We start from the raw sequence: 13,915 nt of genomic DNA, 5'->3' as shown, positions 1-13,915 counted from the left end.
TGTGAATTCCTTCTCCATGTCTTCATGTGCTTCAATTCTTTCACCTTGTTGATTATTGATGAAGGTAATGTTATTGTGCATTCGCCTTTGGATAGTAGTTTTGTGGAAGAATTTTGTATTTTTCTCCCCCTCTTTTAGCCAGCTGATTCAGGATTTTTGCCGCCATAGAATTTCCTCTTGTTTTTGACGTTCTTCAATTTGATTCCAGAGGATCTGCTCCTGTTGAGTTTGTTCTTCTGTTCGGCCATCTAAAATGAAAGTTTGTTGAAGTGCCTTCATTTGCTGCTCCAGTTTTTGGCGGTTTTCCTGTATATTGCCAAAATGTGTGCGGTTCCAGACTTTGAGAACTTGTTTCAAATTTTTTAGCTTTTGTTGGAATTGATACCTCTTAGCCCCCTCTGGCGGAATATAGGATGTCCATGCTTTGTTGACCGCTGCCCTGAAATTGGTATTTGTGAGCCAAAAGGCTTCGAATCGAAAGGGTCTGTTGCTGCAATTGCCTGGCCTGGACCATTGAAGCAAAATTGGCCAGTGATCTGATCCTCCTTGGGGAATAATGGAGGCGTTAAAATCCCCTCCTAGGTGGATCGCATTGTCTGAAATGAAGAATCTATCAAGCCTTGAGGCAATATGGTGAATGCCTCGGCGCTTGTTAGTCCAAGTGAAAATTCCATTGGAGGTTGGAATATCCATGAGCCGATTGGTCTATAAGAATTGCTTGAGGCCACTGCTGTCACTATCGAGCCTGATTCTGCCCCCTTGTTTCTCTTCCATGGATTTTATTATGTTGAAGTCGCCGCCGCCAATCCATAAGGGAAAATGTCTATTTTCATTGAGGATGGAGATCGTGTCCAGAAGATCCAGTTTTTGTTGAATTGTCTGCGGAAAGTATACATTGGTGAGATGCCCATGGATATTGGTGCATATGCGGTGGAAAGTAGCTTGAATAAGGTGAAGAGTGGCATGAAAGTCATCAAGTGAAATGATCTACGGGTTCCACAGAATGGCTAGACCACCTGAAGCCCTAGAGGCATCTACTGATATTGAGCTGCTACCTGCCCAGATCTTATTTCTAATTCTGTCTATCGCTGTGCTGCTGCTTTTTGTTTCTTGAAGAAAAACTATTGCTGGTTTTTCTTGTAAAATCAGGTTTTTGATCATTCTATGTTTTGAGGGACTGTTGAGTCCTCTCACATTCCAGGAGATGAGCTTCATGTAAACTGAGGTTTGGGTTTGTAAAACTTTGTCAACTTAGGAAATCGCCTCGATTCCATAAGTATTTCCCCTACTATTATGGTTCTCTGAAGGTCTGTCTTTCTTCCCCTTCTCTTAGTTTCTTTTAGGGCCTTTTTTCCATCCCAATGGCTGCCTCCTTGTATGCCCAGGCTTTTATTGTGCTGCACCTTGGTCAGGACTCCTTCAAGTCTGTCTATTTGCCAGGGGGGAATTGAGTTGTATTCTTTTTTCTTGCATGATGTTTTAAGTTTGAAGATGTCAAGACCATCTAGGCTTACATCTTCTTGGTCTTCCTCCATGACAATAGGTGGGTTGCGGTCCTCCTCAACTGCTTCTTCATGTAGACTAAGGGATAGAGCTGCATCGAGATCCATGTCTGAGGCTTGTTGTTTATCGTTCAACATGGTTTTCCCCTGAGATGAGAATATGGGACTGAGATCTGAAACTAATTTTTCTTTCTCCGAGGAGGGAAAAGGAGCGGGGTTGGAAGAGGCGGGGTCTGAGGGTTGCATGGGGGCGGAGTGGATGTGGGGGGGGGGAGGGTGGGAAAGGCTTTTCCTGGGAGTCAGAGCTGGGATGGTCTAGCATATCTTGCGCGGCCAGAACAGAGAATCTGTTCTGGGAGTCTGCTTTGAAGGCCGGATCCGCAGCTTCTTGGCTTTTCTTGGCATGCCTGCGGCGGGTGGGGATTCTGGTGAAACCTTCTGAGTCCTTATTAGAATCATTAGATGAGGCTTTGGATTGCGCATTTAAAGGACAATCTCTGAATAGGTGGCCATGCTCATGGCATTTTCGACAGCGGAAGGGGATGTGCTCATAATCTAAAGGCTGTATCCATTCAAAGTCATCGTGAAAGAGACTTACCGAATCAGCTAAAGCTTTGGTTAGGTGCATCTGGACGCAGATCCTGGCATACGAGGTGTATTTGCGTGTTTTTGTTTCGGTTGCAACTTTGATGAAGGTCCCAAGTTTGTTGCCTATGTCTGCCAGCGTTTCTTCTTTCCAATATTCCACTGGGAGGGAATACATTCTTATCCAGACAGGAGCCCAACTGAAATCTTCTTTGTCAGGGTTGAATCTGGGTTTCCATTCCGTGAGATACAAGCCTGAAGAGTTGAAGAAGTATGGGCCGCCTTCGAATATCCTCATTTTGTCCTCCACATAGTGAAAGATGGCTGTGAAGAAGCCTTTTGGACCAAGCTGCAGGGTAACTTGTCCTTTGGGCTTCCATTTAGAGGCGATCCATCCTTGTAAGGCCTTTTCTGTGGGCCAGAATCCCAGGAACTTTCCTATAAGCGCATGATCCTGCATGTGTTGGATCTCACCATTGATGCGGTGGCTTGGCAGATCGACCTTGATCCGTTCTGCAGCTTTTGGTATACATGTGGCCGAGGTCACCTTTGGCTGTGACGACGAAGCATTGTTGTGCATATCTTTGCCTGTGTTGTCCTCTGCAGTCTGGGCTGTGTGCAGCTTTTCCTCATTCGTCCTTTGTTCTTCCTGCACAAGTTCAGGGCCTGTGCCAGCGGGGTTCAGGGGCACAGTATTCTGTGCCTTGTCAGAGATTGGTGTGTCCAATGGAGGGGAGGCAGAGCTCTCCCCTCCTGCAGTTTTTGCCATGATTGGCTTCCAGTAGAAGAACCTGCGGCGGCGATGGCTTGAACCTTCAAAGGCGGCTAGGGTTTTGAAACAAATTGCAGGTGAATCGCATCAGAGTAGTTTCTCGCTCTCTCCTACGAATAACATCATGTGATTGTGGTAATTACTTGCTATCGTGTGACTTTTATATTAAGTGGGGTGACATTAAAAGTTATTAAGGGAGTAATTAAGTATATAAAAAAATGGACCAATTTATTACTTTAAAAAAAGAAGTGAAACTATTATTATTATAAGATAATAAAGTTATTTTGAAAAGGGGTCTTAATATAAAGAAATACATACATATATAGAGGGCAACAATATAAAGGAGTATTTTATATATAAAAGGGTATTCATGTTTTAAACAATCCACATTAAAGGATAATATTTTAAAAAATATATATAGGAGAAATAAGTGATATTTTATAATAAAAATAGCTCCAGTTGACATATTGTTTACGTAAAAACATCAAGACAAAAATGGAGACTAGTAATGAAAAGTTTCATGTTACATGTGTTTGCACACTATTTAACATCAAAGGATCACTCGCAGGAAGAGACATCATAATCTCTATCAGTGCTACTGAAAGAAGTAATTATGTTAGTCCTAAATGTGCTAATCAATTGGTGATTCCTGAATCAAATATAGTTGAAACAAATATTTTTGGAAAACAATATGATATAAGCAATCTACACATAAATATTGGAGATTATACTTTTACCTCACAATTCATCATGAAAACCTTAAGTTTTAACGATAGTGACATTGTTTTGGGATCACCATGGATGAAAACTCTAGATTCTTTTATTTTAAATACTAAGAAAAAGTTTTTAACATTTTCGTACAAGAAGAAGAAAATAACGCTCCAAGATGTTACACTGAAACCTAATTCAGTAACGCCAGAAGATATATCGGATATTTAAAAAGTAATTTTTCAAGAAGGTAAAAAAGTATTACAAAATATGCAAAATGAAATTGACAAAATCACTATTGAAAAAAATGAAGTTTCTTGCCTTAAAAACCATAGTGAAAAATTATTGACGCAAATTAAGAAACTTAAGAAGGATAAGAAGTCATTAGAAAATAAGGTACAACAATTTATCGAGAAAGAAGTATCAAATGTAGGAATTCAAGTTGATAACAAAACAACAAATACCGATCCAGTGAATATGAAAACTCAAGAAGACAAGTCAGTTGAAGAAACAACACACATAGATGTCGCAGTTCAGTCAATGAACATCCCAAGTGAATGTTCCATAACCTTCTCAACAACATCTTTGCCAGAAGGGAGAAATCAAACCAAAAAAGTTCCATATCGACATTCAAATCATGAGAACAGACAAATCAACCATGCTACATATTTGAACCAGTTAGAACCGAAACAACAAACTGATGTTCCGGATAATAGTGACGTAATCTCAATCCAGTCCTATGAAACGAACAAAGTTCCTTCTATAAATTTATTACTCCGAAAGACTTGGAATATCAAGATATCTATTAAGGATATAAACATTATATTAAATATGAATAAGAATGAGAATGATTTACAATGAGAATGAGAGGCTTGCTTATATATCAAGCAAATGTCTCTTCATGAAGAGTCATGTCCTATTAGACATGCCTCTTCAACCTAATTACTAGCTTAACTAACTATTAGTTATGCTTATTATCATTTATATTATTTTACATTATTTGTATATATTTTATTCGTTACATTTACAAAATACTTCAAAATGTCTTCAACAATGCTCCAAGGTTGCCTTCAATGATGCTTCAACAAAGATGTTTCAGAAATGTCTTCAAATGCTTCAACATGCTCCTCTTGAGTTTCGTTCAAAGGTTGGTCCAAAGGATGTCTTCAGACGTTGCTCCAAAGGATGTGTTCAAACACTGGTCTTAAGGATGTCTTCAATAGGTCTGCACAACAGGTCCTCTACAAGCTTCTCAACCAAGTCTTCAGAAAGGGCTTCAACTGATCTTCAAAAGTGCTCCTTTAAGTCTTCAAAGATTGCTTTAATAAGCCTGCCTCTAGTATGCGTCTAAGTCTGTTTCACAATATTTAAACCTTCCTTTTCAATAGGGCCGAGTCTGGTACAAGATGCTTTGAGGTCTGTGTCCACATGGTCAAACTATCTGTTGCAAGGCCGAAGATGTACCATAGATCTAAATTCTAATAGGTCGAAATTTGTTTGGTTACAAGTCTCCTTAGGTCCACAAAGTCATTGCTCACAGATTTTCACTTATAGTTGAATTTACAGAGGTTTGTAACAGACCTTCCATAGGTCCAAAATCTATGGTTGTCTTAGCCTCAAAGTTGATCATAGAGGGGCAACATTTCAATTACAAAATATAGAAGGTCTGCTTCATAAAGGTCAAATAAATTTGCTTCAATCTTCACTAAGAATTCTTTTATCTTGGTGAAGACCGAATTTTGAGTGAACAAGGTAGAATAATTCGATCTTCTTTGAGCTAGTGTCTCCTTTGACATCAATATCAATTTTCCTTCCAACTACCCCCGCCCCCCTGTGCCCCCTTTGTTATTGATGGCAACAATCTTCTCACATGTTGCTCCCCTATCATTCTTATCATTCTACTCCCCTTATCATTGTGTTGCTTGCCTTGTCATATTCTCCCCATTTGACATCAATAGTAAATGGATGCTCTAATGGGATGCGAGAGAGATGACCACCATCTTTTGATGAAGATATTCAAATGTTTCTTAAGATATGGGTTTTGTGAAGATATCTGCAATGCCCTCCTTGGTGTTGACATACACCATTTTGATGTTCTTCTTTGCAACCTGTTCTCAAAGGAAGTGATACTTGATTTGGATATGTTTTGTCTTCGAATGCATGATTGAATTCTTTGAGAGGCTTATTGCACTGGTGTTGTCATAGTAGTTGGTGATAGGTTGATTTGTTTTTGTTGGAAATACTGAGGGGGGTGAATCAATATTTCTTATCAATTAATATATTTTTTATACCATAGAGCATTAATTGTTATTAGCATTAGATAAACATAAACATCATCAACACCATTCAAAAATGCATAACGAATAGAGACAATAGACAAATTTTTAGGTGGAAACCCCTCCGAGACAAAAACCACTGAACAGTTCTTAATATCTATCTTCAAAAGATTGCATCAAGTTTTTAACTCCAATTGAAGGAGGCTCCAACCCCCTTATTTACAAGATCCAATATGTAGGACACTCCAATGCCTTGTTTACCAATTGCAATTGGCAGGACGCTCCATTTCCATAGTTTACAAGCTCCAACCTGAAGGAGCTCCAACACCTTGTGTACTGGTTGCAACTAGATGGGAATTCCAACACCCTATGCAGACTCCAACCTTCCCTAGCGCCACCCTACCACCCTGAAGTGTTCTTAGGCCCCAACCTAAAGGAGACGAAACTCTCTTGCCTTGCACCACCAAACCACCCTAATTAAACGACGGACCACGTTTCACAATTTTCAGATTGGATCGAGCTGTGCTCTGAATCAATATAACAAAACTGCAATATAAGAGAAATGCTACAAGAACTTTGTTAGTCAAATATGCCTGTGTACATCAAATTGTAGTTGTTAGCATCACCTGCTTCTATCTCTGTCCAAACTGCTCATGAAACCCTAGCTTCACAACTATAACCAGCACTGCTTGTCGTATAGATAAACCTATTAATAACTCAAGCAAATGTATGTCCAGTCATTAACACAATAATCTGCACTGTGTCTACTCTAGCATCACAAACTTGTAACACTATCATTGCTCTCATTGTTTAATTGTGCCCACGAGCACAAACCTAGATGCCACCAATCTGTCTTGTGCCCAACCTTAAACTCTCCCAATTGTTGCACCAAAAACATGTAAGCCCCTTCTGTCGTCTCAAATCTTAAGCATTGTCACAACTCTCAATACACATCACAACAACAACACAAGTGTCATTTGTCATAGTATATGCATCATTGTCACCATAGTCAAGCATCACTGTATCATACCTCATTGCCATACTAGGGCAAGTTTCATTGCCATGTCATCATATAAACCATCTTCTCACAAGGTATTATTATCATTGTGTATTATAAGTCACTGACACACTATCTCACTATAATGACCATGCAAGATTATTGCCATACAACACATAAACCATATGTGAATCTTTGTATACAACCAAGTCAATGTTAACAAGGGGACTTCCATAGTTAAGGACCTGTTGTGTAACATGGTCAATCCATACCGGGTCACTATTCAAAGTCAACATAAGTCACTGCCCAAAGTTGTCAACTACAACATATTTTTCATTGTCAATAAAATTACATGATGACTTAACATAAATATCATTGGAACATTGTCTCACTATAATATCATTGTTGCAGTCAACTAAATTCAAGTCATCATCATATTCAACAAGATCACTGTCAAACCAAAACAATATCAAGTTCATCAAGGTGTGTATCATACTGTAAGCATACATGCATTTCTCGCCCCTAGTATGTTGCTTATTCTATCATAGACATCCAACTTCAAACCATTATTGGCATGTCATCAAGTGTTGTTGTATATCAATTGACTTAGGGTCCCTTTGTTCAAACCTTTGTTTTGCATTAATTATTTGTGCATAAGGATACTCTACAGTTTGTCACCGGGACTAGGATTGATAAGAGAATAGATCAACCCGATACTCTTCAACAAATTATACCTATACTGCTTGTTTCATAGATAACTTGCATAGGTTGGCTTATCCTTCTTTTGGAAGGCATTGAAACAAGTGTATATGTATATATACCACTGTTCAAAGCAATGGCTCTACAGAATAATAGTCACAACAATCGAATTCTTGCACTGGAGTAGCCTTGTCATTGTCCTTAAATTAGGTTTGTCTCAAAGAAGATGAAACATAAATCTTTATTCAAGTAGGAACGTAGGTAGAGAGATATAATATTTGAGATTGTGCGAGGGCGAAATTATTTTCTTGTAGAGACAAGAATTAAGATCCTTCTACCTAGAATTTATGACCGTGGACTTTAGCAAATTTTGTTGTTATGATAAACCATAAAAATCCAGGTCGAAAGCTTCTTGACCGAAATATAATCTTACCAGATGATGTGTTTAGGTCCATCGAATTTAATAATATAAATCACTTCTTTGTTGCCCTGCAATGGTGGGTCTTTTCTTCAGCAGTTGATGCCCTAGAGGGAAGAGGTTATATCTTCCAATACCACGAAGATTAGACTTGCTTTTATGAGGTTTAAACCTTCCTACACTGACCTTCTCTAGAGCACAAAAGTTTGCAGATACTTTAGAAGGTGATGCCCTACTGAGGGCCGAATGCATATGCTAAAAATGAAGCTCATAAAGAAGATGAATTCATTTAAGAAATTGGATTCCAATCTTCAATGGAGATCAGAAAACCATAGATCATTTTATAATGATCTGAACTTCACAAGATGCAACTTCAGGTCCGTAACTATTTTCAGGTGAAAGCTTTGTTGGAAACTAGGACACTAATGAGAGGGGGGGTGAATGAGTAGTGTAAGAATTTTACCAAATCAAAACTTTGTTTTATTTTGCGCACATCATTAAATACTTCAACAATAACTTAAATAACCATAACAGAGATTAAATTCAACAATCACAATGGAACACACAACAACAAGTAACTTTCAGAACTGCTCTTCAATTCATTCATAGGGCAAGCTACAACTTCTTGTTACAATTTCTTTGGCTACAACCAACAGGAAGCTACAACTCCCTGATTTTTCAGCTACAACTGAATGGAGCTACAACCCCAACTATTCTCCAGCATCCACTAGAAGGAGCACCAACCCCTAATAAAAAACCCACAACTTGCTTTAGACACTCATTGTTCCATCTTTCATCCTTTTTTCATCCATTTTCACACTAGGATCAATACCTGTCTTCTTTTCTTTCAAAAGCAATTAAATCTTAATCACCACTTCAGCAATCACCTTCACCATACCAACACCTCGTTGCACCAGAAGCTCTATCTCAAACAATTGTGCACATTCTACTTGATCAAGCCTGCTTATAAAGTATTTGGCTTGATATTTTGGCTTATCTTTATTTTCTTTGATTGTTGAATGCTTCCTTATTTTTTATTTGTCCTGATCATCTGAGTCTTCTGACTTATCTTCATCAAGTTCTCAGCCTTGATCTGCAATTCTACTATTAAATTCTTCAATTTTGCCTTCGTACATGATTTAGAAGTGCACTTTCTATTTTTATCATACCAAAATAGGGGTGATCGATGATCGATAAACAGAGACTAACAATAGACGGCAACAATAGAGAGATTCGGTATTCGAACTTACTTCTGATTAAATTCAAAGACTTCTAAGCAGCAGATCTGTGGTAGATTACTTCTCCTCAACCGAACATGCGCGCGCAACTACGACCTCTCTCCACAGGTCTTCAAACACCTTCGCCTTACAGTTCCAGGTTCTTTTGGATTACAGAAACTGTCCTCAGACAGGCGGCCCAGTAGGCTTCGATATTAATAAAAACAAGCAGAATACATAAGGCTTATTACAATACTAGATCTCAGAGTTCTCTGTCAAGCGATGATCTTGAACTTCTGCAGATCTTCTCTTTTATAGACTTTCTAACTCTACTGTTCTAAACTACAATGACAAAACAGAAATAATTGAGGGTCCTTTCGGCATAATTTTCGCCGATGGTGTCTACTCAACTTTTCTGGTACAAAAGATTCTATCCTATCCTACCATGGTCCTATAGGACTCCTATCTGAATCATAGTCATTATCAGGATCAAATTCATCAGAAGAGTCATGTGCTGGTCTGTACGCATCGAGCATCTTTTGGTAGTGACGTTCCATCAGCCTAGAGTATTCTTCATCTGTCAGCTCGTCTTGTAAATTGGATTCTGTTGTTTTTCTTTTTCCTTTGGCGTCTTCATCTAAAATTATTGTCCTTCTTGATGATGCTCTTGATGATTCTCCCTTTTCCGTATTTGTCTTTATTCGGTGGAGACCCTGTTGCTGAGGTGTATACATAGTCTCTTGCTTTTCCCACTTGTTCAGGAAAGATAAAGAGCTGATCTCGATATCTAAAAAAGAATCTTTAAAGACATTTCGGACTGTGGGTGACCTCTGTACTGCCAATTCAATGTCGTTTAAGAGTTCCCATTTAAAAATTTGAAACATATTAGTGGAACTCTCGATTGCATGTTGAACCCATTCTCTGCAATTATTACTCATAAAATCTTTGTGTTGCCAGCCTAATTCGAAAATCATTGATGTACAGATTCTTTTTGAAATCATTAGACTAATGATATGGATTACATTGTTATTCCAATTAGGTGAAATAACACTGATAGTTACCAAAGCTTTTTGATTAATCATAAATTTTAATGCCTTGGGTTCTCCTTGTAAATCATCCATCTTTTGTAGAATCTGTATTTTTTCTGTCAGCTTTAGATTTCCAAACTCATTGAACCAACCAGCATGCTGCTTAATCATTTCTTCATTATTGCTGGTTTCGATTTCTCCGATCCTCTCATGACTAAAAACCTGTGCAAAAGGATTAGGATCAATACTTTCTCTTAACCTGAGACTGTGATAATCCCAAGGGGATGAGAAGGTTCTGAGATATTGCATCGTCCTTTGAATGCACTGAGATATCCTAGTGGTTGGCTTTTTTCTGCAGAAACCATCTTTTATCTCCCAATCAGCAAATCCTTCAAAGATCTCATATTGAGGAAAAGTGTCGTTTGCTGCATAATTCTCGTCAATCCTTTGCAGAAAGGAGGCTTCCAATTCTTCAAAAATGTCTGGGATTTTTAAAGATAGAATATATTTTCCTAATTCAGGCTTTATAGGAATTTCTTCAAGATCTAAAATTTTTGCTCCTGTGAAAATGCTGAGAGCAAAATCAATCCCTCCAATAAGTTGATAAAAATTCAAAACCTTGAGGGTCCATACCATTTGTTCAGTATATTCGCTAGACCATAGATCTGAGAGACTTCTGAAAAATAATTTTATCTTCATATTAGGCAAAGGATATACCTTTACCAGTTCAGCGTCTAGGCCTAAAGACATACCTACATTCTTGGATTTCCATGCTTGGCATTTTCGGATCCAAGTGTTTCTTCTCAGTCTCATTCCCACAACTTTTTTGATTTCTTCTGCAAGGTGGCTTGCATGTCCTTCAAGTAGCCTGAATCTGTCAACAAATGTATAAAAATTGTCATCCTGTGGACCTTTATCTGGGATGGTAAAACAAGAACCTGGACAAGTCATGAATGCTTTATTCATGTCCCTGGTTAATGAATCTGTCAAAAAAATTGAATTACCTAGGATCCACTCAACTTCAAAATCAAACTGTTGGAACCAAATCTGCCATGCAAGAATTCTTCCTTTTGCAATCTGTATTGATATTTTAGCAGATAAGAAATATTTAAAATTCTTGGAGTCTGTTCGTATTAAAAATTTCACGGGAGTAAGATATAACTCAAACCTTTGTATCCCATTGAATATAGCCAATGTTTCTTTTTCTGCTATAAAATAATTCTTTTGGCTGGGTGTGAATTCACCCGATGCATAGGCACAAAGTTTTTCTTCACCTTTCTCCCTTCGTTGAAGAAGAATGGCTACCCAAAAATTTAAAGAAGCATCAGTTTGGAGAATCAGCAGACTATCACCTGGTGGCTGGAGCTTTGGCAATTGCTGACATTCTCCTTTCAATTGTTTTACTGCTGCTGTTGCTTCTGGTGACCATCCCTCTTTGAGATGTTTCCTGAATGGGGTTGTTTTCTCTGCCAAATTTGGGATGTACTTGTGAATGTAATTCAGGACTCCTAAGAATCTTTGAATTGTTTTTGTATCTTTCAATTCATCTGGAAACTGTGTCAATTTAGTTAATACATGTGGTTGCATTTGAATTGCACCATTGACTACATTAATTCCCAGAAAATCTATACTATCTTGAAACAACATCATTTTCCTTTCTGATAAAACTATGCCATGCTGCTGAACTTCTTTTAGAAAAATTTCTAAATGCTCTAAATGGGTTTTTACATCTGGACTATGAATGAGAATGTCATCAATATATGTGACAATAAAATCATATTTGGCAAAAATGAAATCCATTCTTCTTTGGAAGAATGCAGGGGTGTTTTTTAAACCAAATGGAACAACTTTCCATTGGTAAAATCTGGCAGGACAAATAAAAGTAGTTTTATGCATGTCTTCTTTCTGTATTTGAATTTGATAATATCCAGACTTCATATCAAATTTGTTGAATACCTTGTTGTGTTGTATCTTCTGCATTATGGTTTCTGGCCTTGGCAGTGGATAATTAAAACTCTGAGTGATTGCATTGAGGGGTTTGTAATTTATCACCATTCTAGGTTTACCCCTAACTATCTCGGAATGATTTCTTACCAGAAACGCTGAACAAGCGTAATGAGACTCACTTGGCTCGATGAGCTGCATTTGTAGCAATTCTTTAATTTGTCTTTTTATTTCTTGCTCATCTGAGGGAGTGCAGGGAATCAGCTTCCCCTTGACTCCGTTATCATGCAAGGTTACAATTTCTTGCATTGGACTTTCTGCTTCCCAAAACTGTTGGGGATTTTCTGAGCAACTTTTTAGAAGTCTTTTGTGGATATCAATTTGTTCTGTAGACCAATTGGGATCTATGCATGCCATTTGTTTTGCTTTGGATTCTGCTCTTGATTCATAAATCTGTAGAACTTCTTGCCAGTCGTCAGAATCCTTAATTGGCTTTCTGGCTCCCACCCTTTTCTGGCTATTTTCATGTCTTGCTTCTGAATTTGCAATAAACAGTCTAGGTACAACAATAGCTTTCTTTTTCAGGTTTATAATCAGCTTGTCTTGGCTGATCGTTACTAGAAGCACAGAATTTAAGAATGGCATTCCCAACATTAAACTAGCTGAGGGATCAAAATGTTGTATTGCAGAGATCTTAACTATACTCCCCCCAACTTTTAATGGAATATTATCTACATAATGAGTTAAACTCACAGATCCTCCTATGGTTTCAGAAACCAATATATTTTGCAAGGGTTTCCAGAGAGATTTAAACAAAGATGGTCTAGCCAAATTATTTGATCCACCGGTATCTATGAATGCATCAACATATATCCATTCATTTTTTACTTGAACTTGAACCGGGATATAAATAAGGCTATTAGTCTTGACTATCTTTTTTAACAAAGTATGTTCTTCTGTCTTAGTAATCTCTGGTTTTGGTAGACTGGTAGAGGCTGTGGTTCTTTTCTGAAATGGACAAAAAGCATTTACTTCTGGAAAAGGTAACATAGTTTGCTTACCTTTGTTTTCTGACTGTTCTGACCGTGAGCTTTCTGATTCATCCTCTGAAACATCTGTTGTTTCGCTAGTGACTTCACTGTCACTTTCTTCTTCTTCACTATAGTGGAGCTCTTCTGAAAACTCATCCTCTGAACAGGAAAAACATAAATTCATCTTCTGAACACATTTTTCTTCTTCTTCCGCATCTGATATTTCAGTCAAAATATATACAGCTGAAATATCATCTTGTAATTCTACTATGGACCAATCATCTTGAAACTCTTCGATATCTATACAAGCTTTAAGCTTACTTGATGAATTTTGCGGGCACTTTCATGCAAAATGTCCTTCCTTTTTACAAATGAAACAACAATTATTATTTCTTGGTCTTGATCTTTTCTTCAAAAATTTATACTTGCGGAACGACTTTCTTGGGTTTGAGACTCTCTTGGGTTTAAATCTACCATACCTTTTTGTTTTCTTCTTCTTTTTGAATGGTGTCCATGGTAGCATTATTTTGCAGACATCTGAACTGGGTGTGATGTCATGCGCCTTCTTTTGCCAGCATAAGTATTTAACTTTCTCTATAATTCTGAAAAGAAGGTCAACCCAATAAACTTGATCTAGTCTTTTGTTTTGTACATATAGATCTTTCATAATGAGGTCTCCTAGGTTGCCTGGTAATTATAACAAAAAAGAATTTTTTTGAGCCACATCATTTGAGAGAT

The sequence above is a fragment of the Pinus tabuliformis genome, chromosome 3_1 (assembly GCF_031772625.1).
Source record: "Pinus tabuliformis cultivar Carrire ecotype Pingquan chromosome 3_1, CPIR1, whole genome shotgun sequence".
NCBI classification, from domain to species: domain Eukaryota; kingdom Viridiplantae; phylum Streptophyta; class Pinopsida; order Pinales; family Pinaceae; genus Pinus; species Pinus tabuliformis.
The sequence above is the reverse complement of the archived record's forward strand: the minus strand, read 5'-3'. Positions refer to the sequence as shown.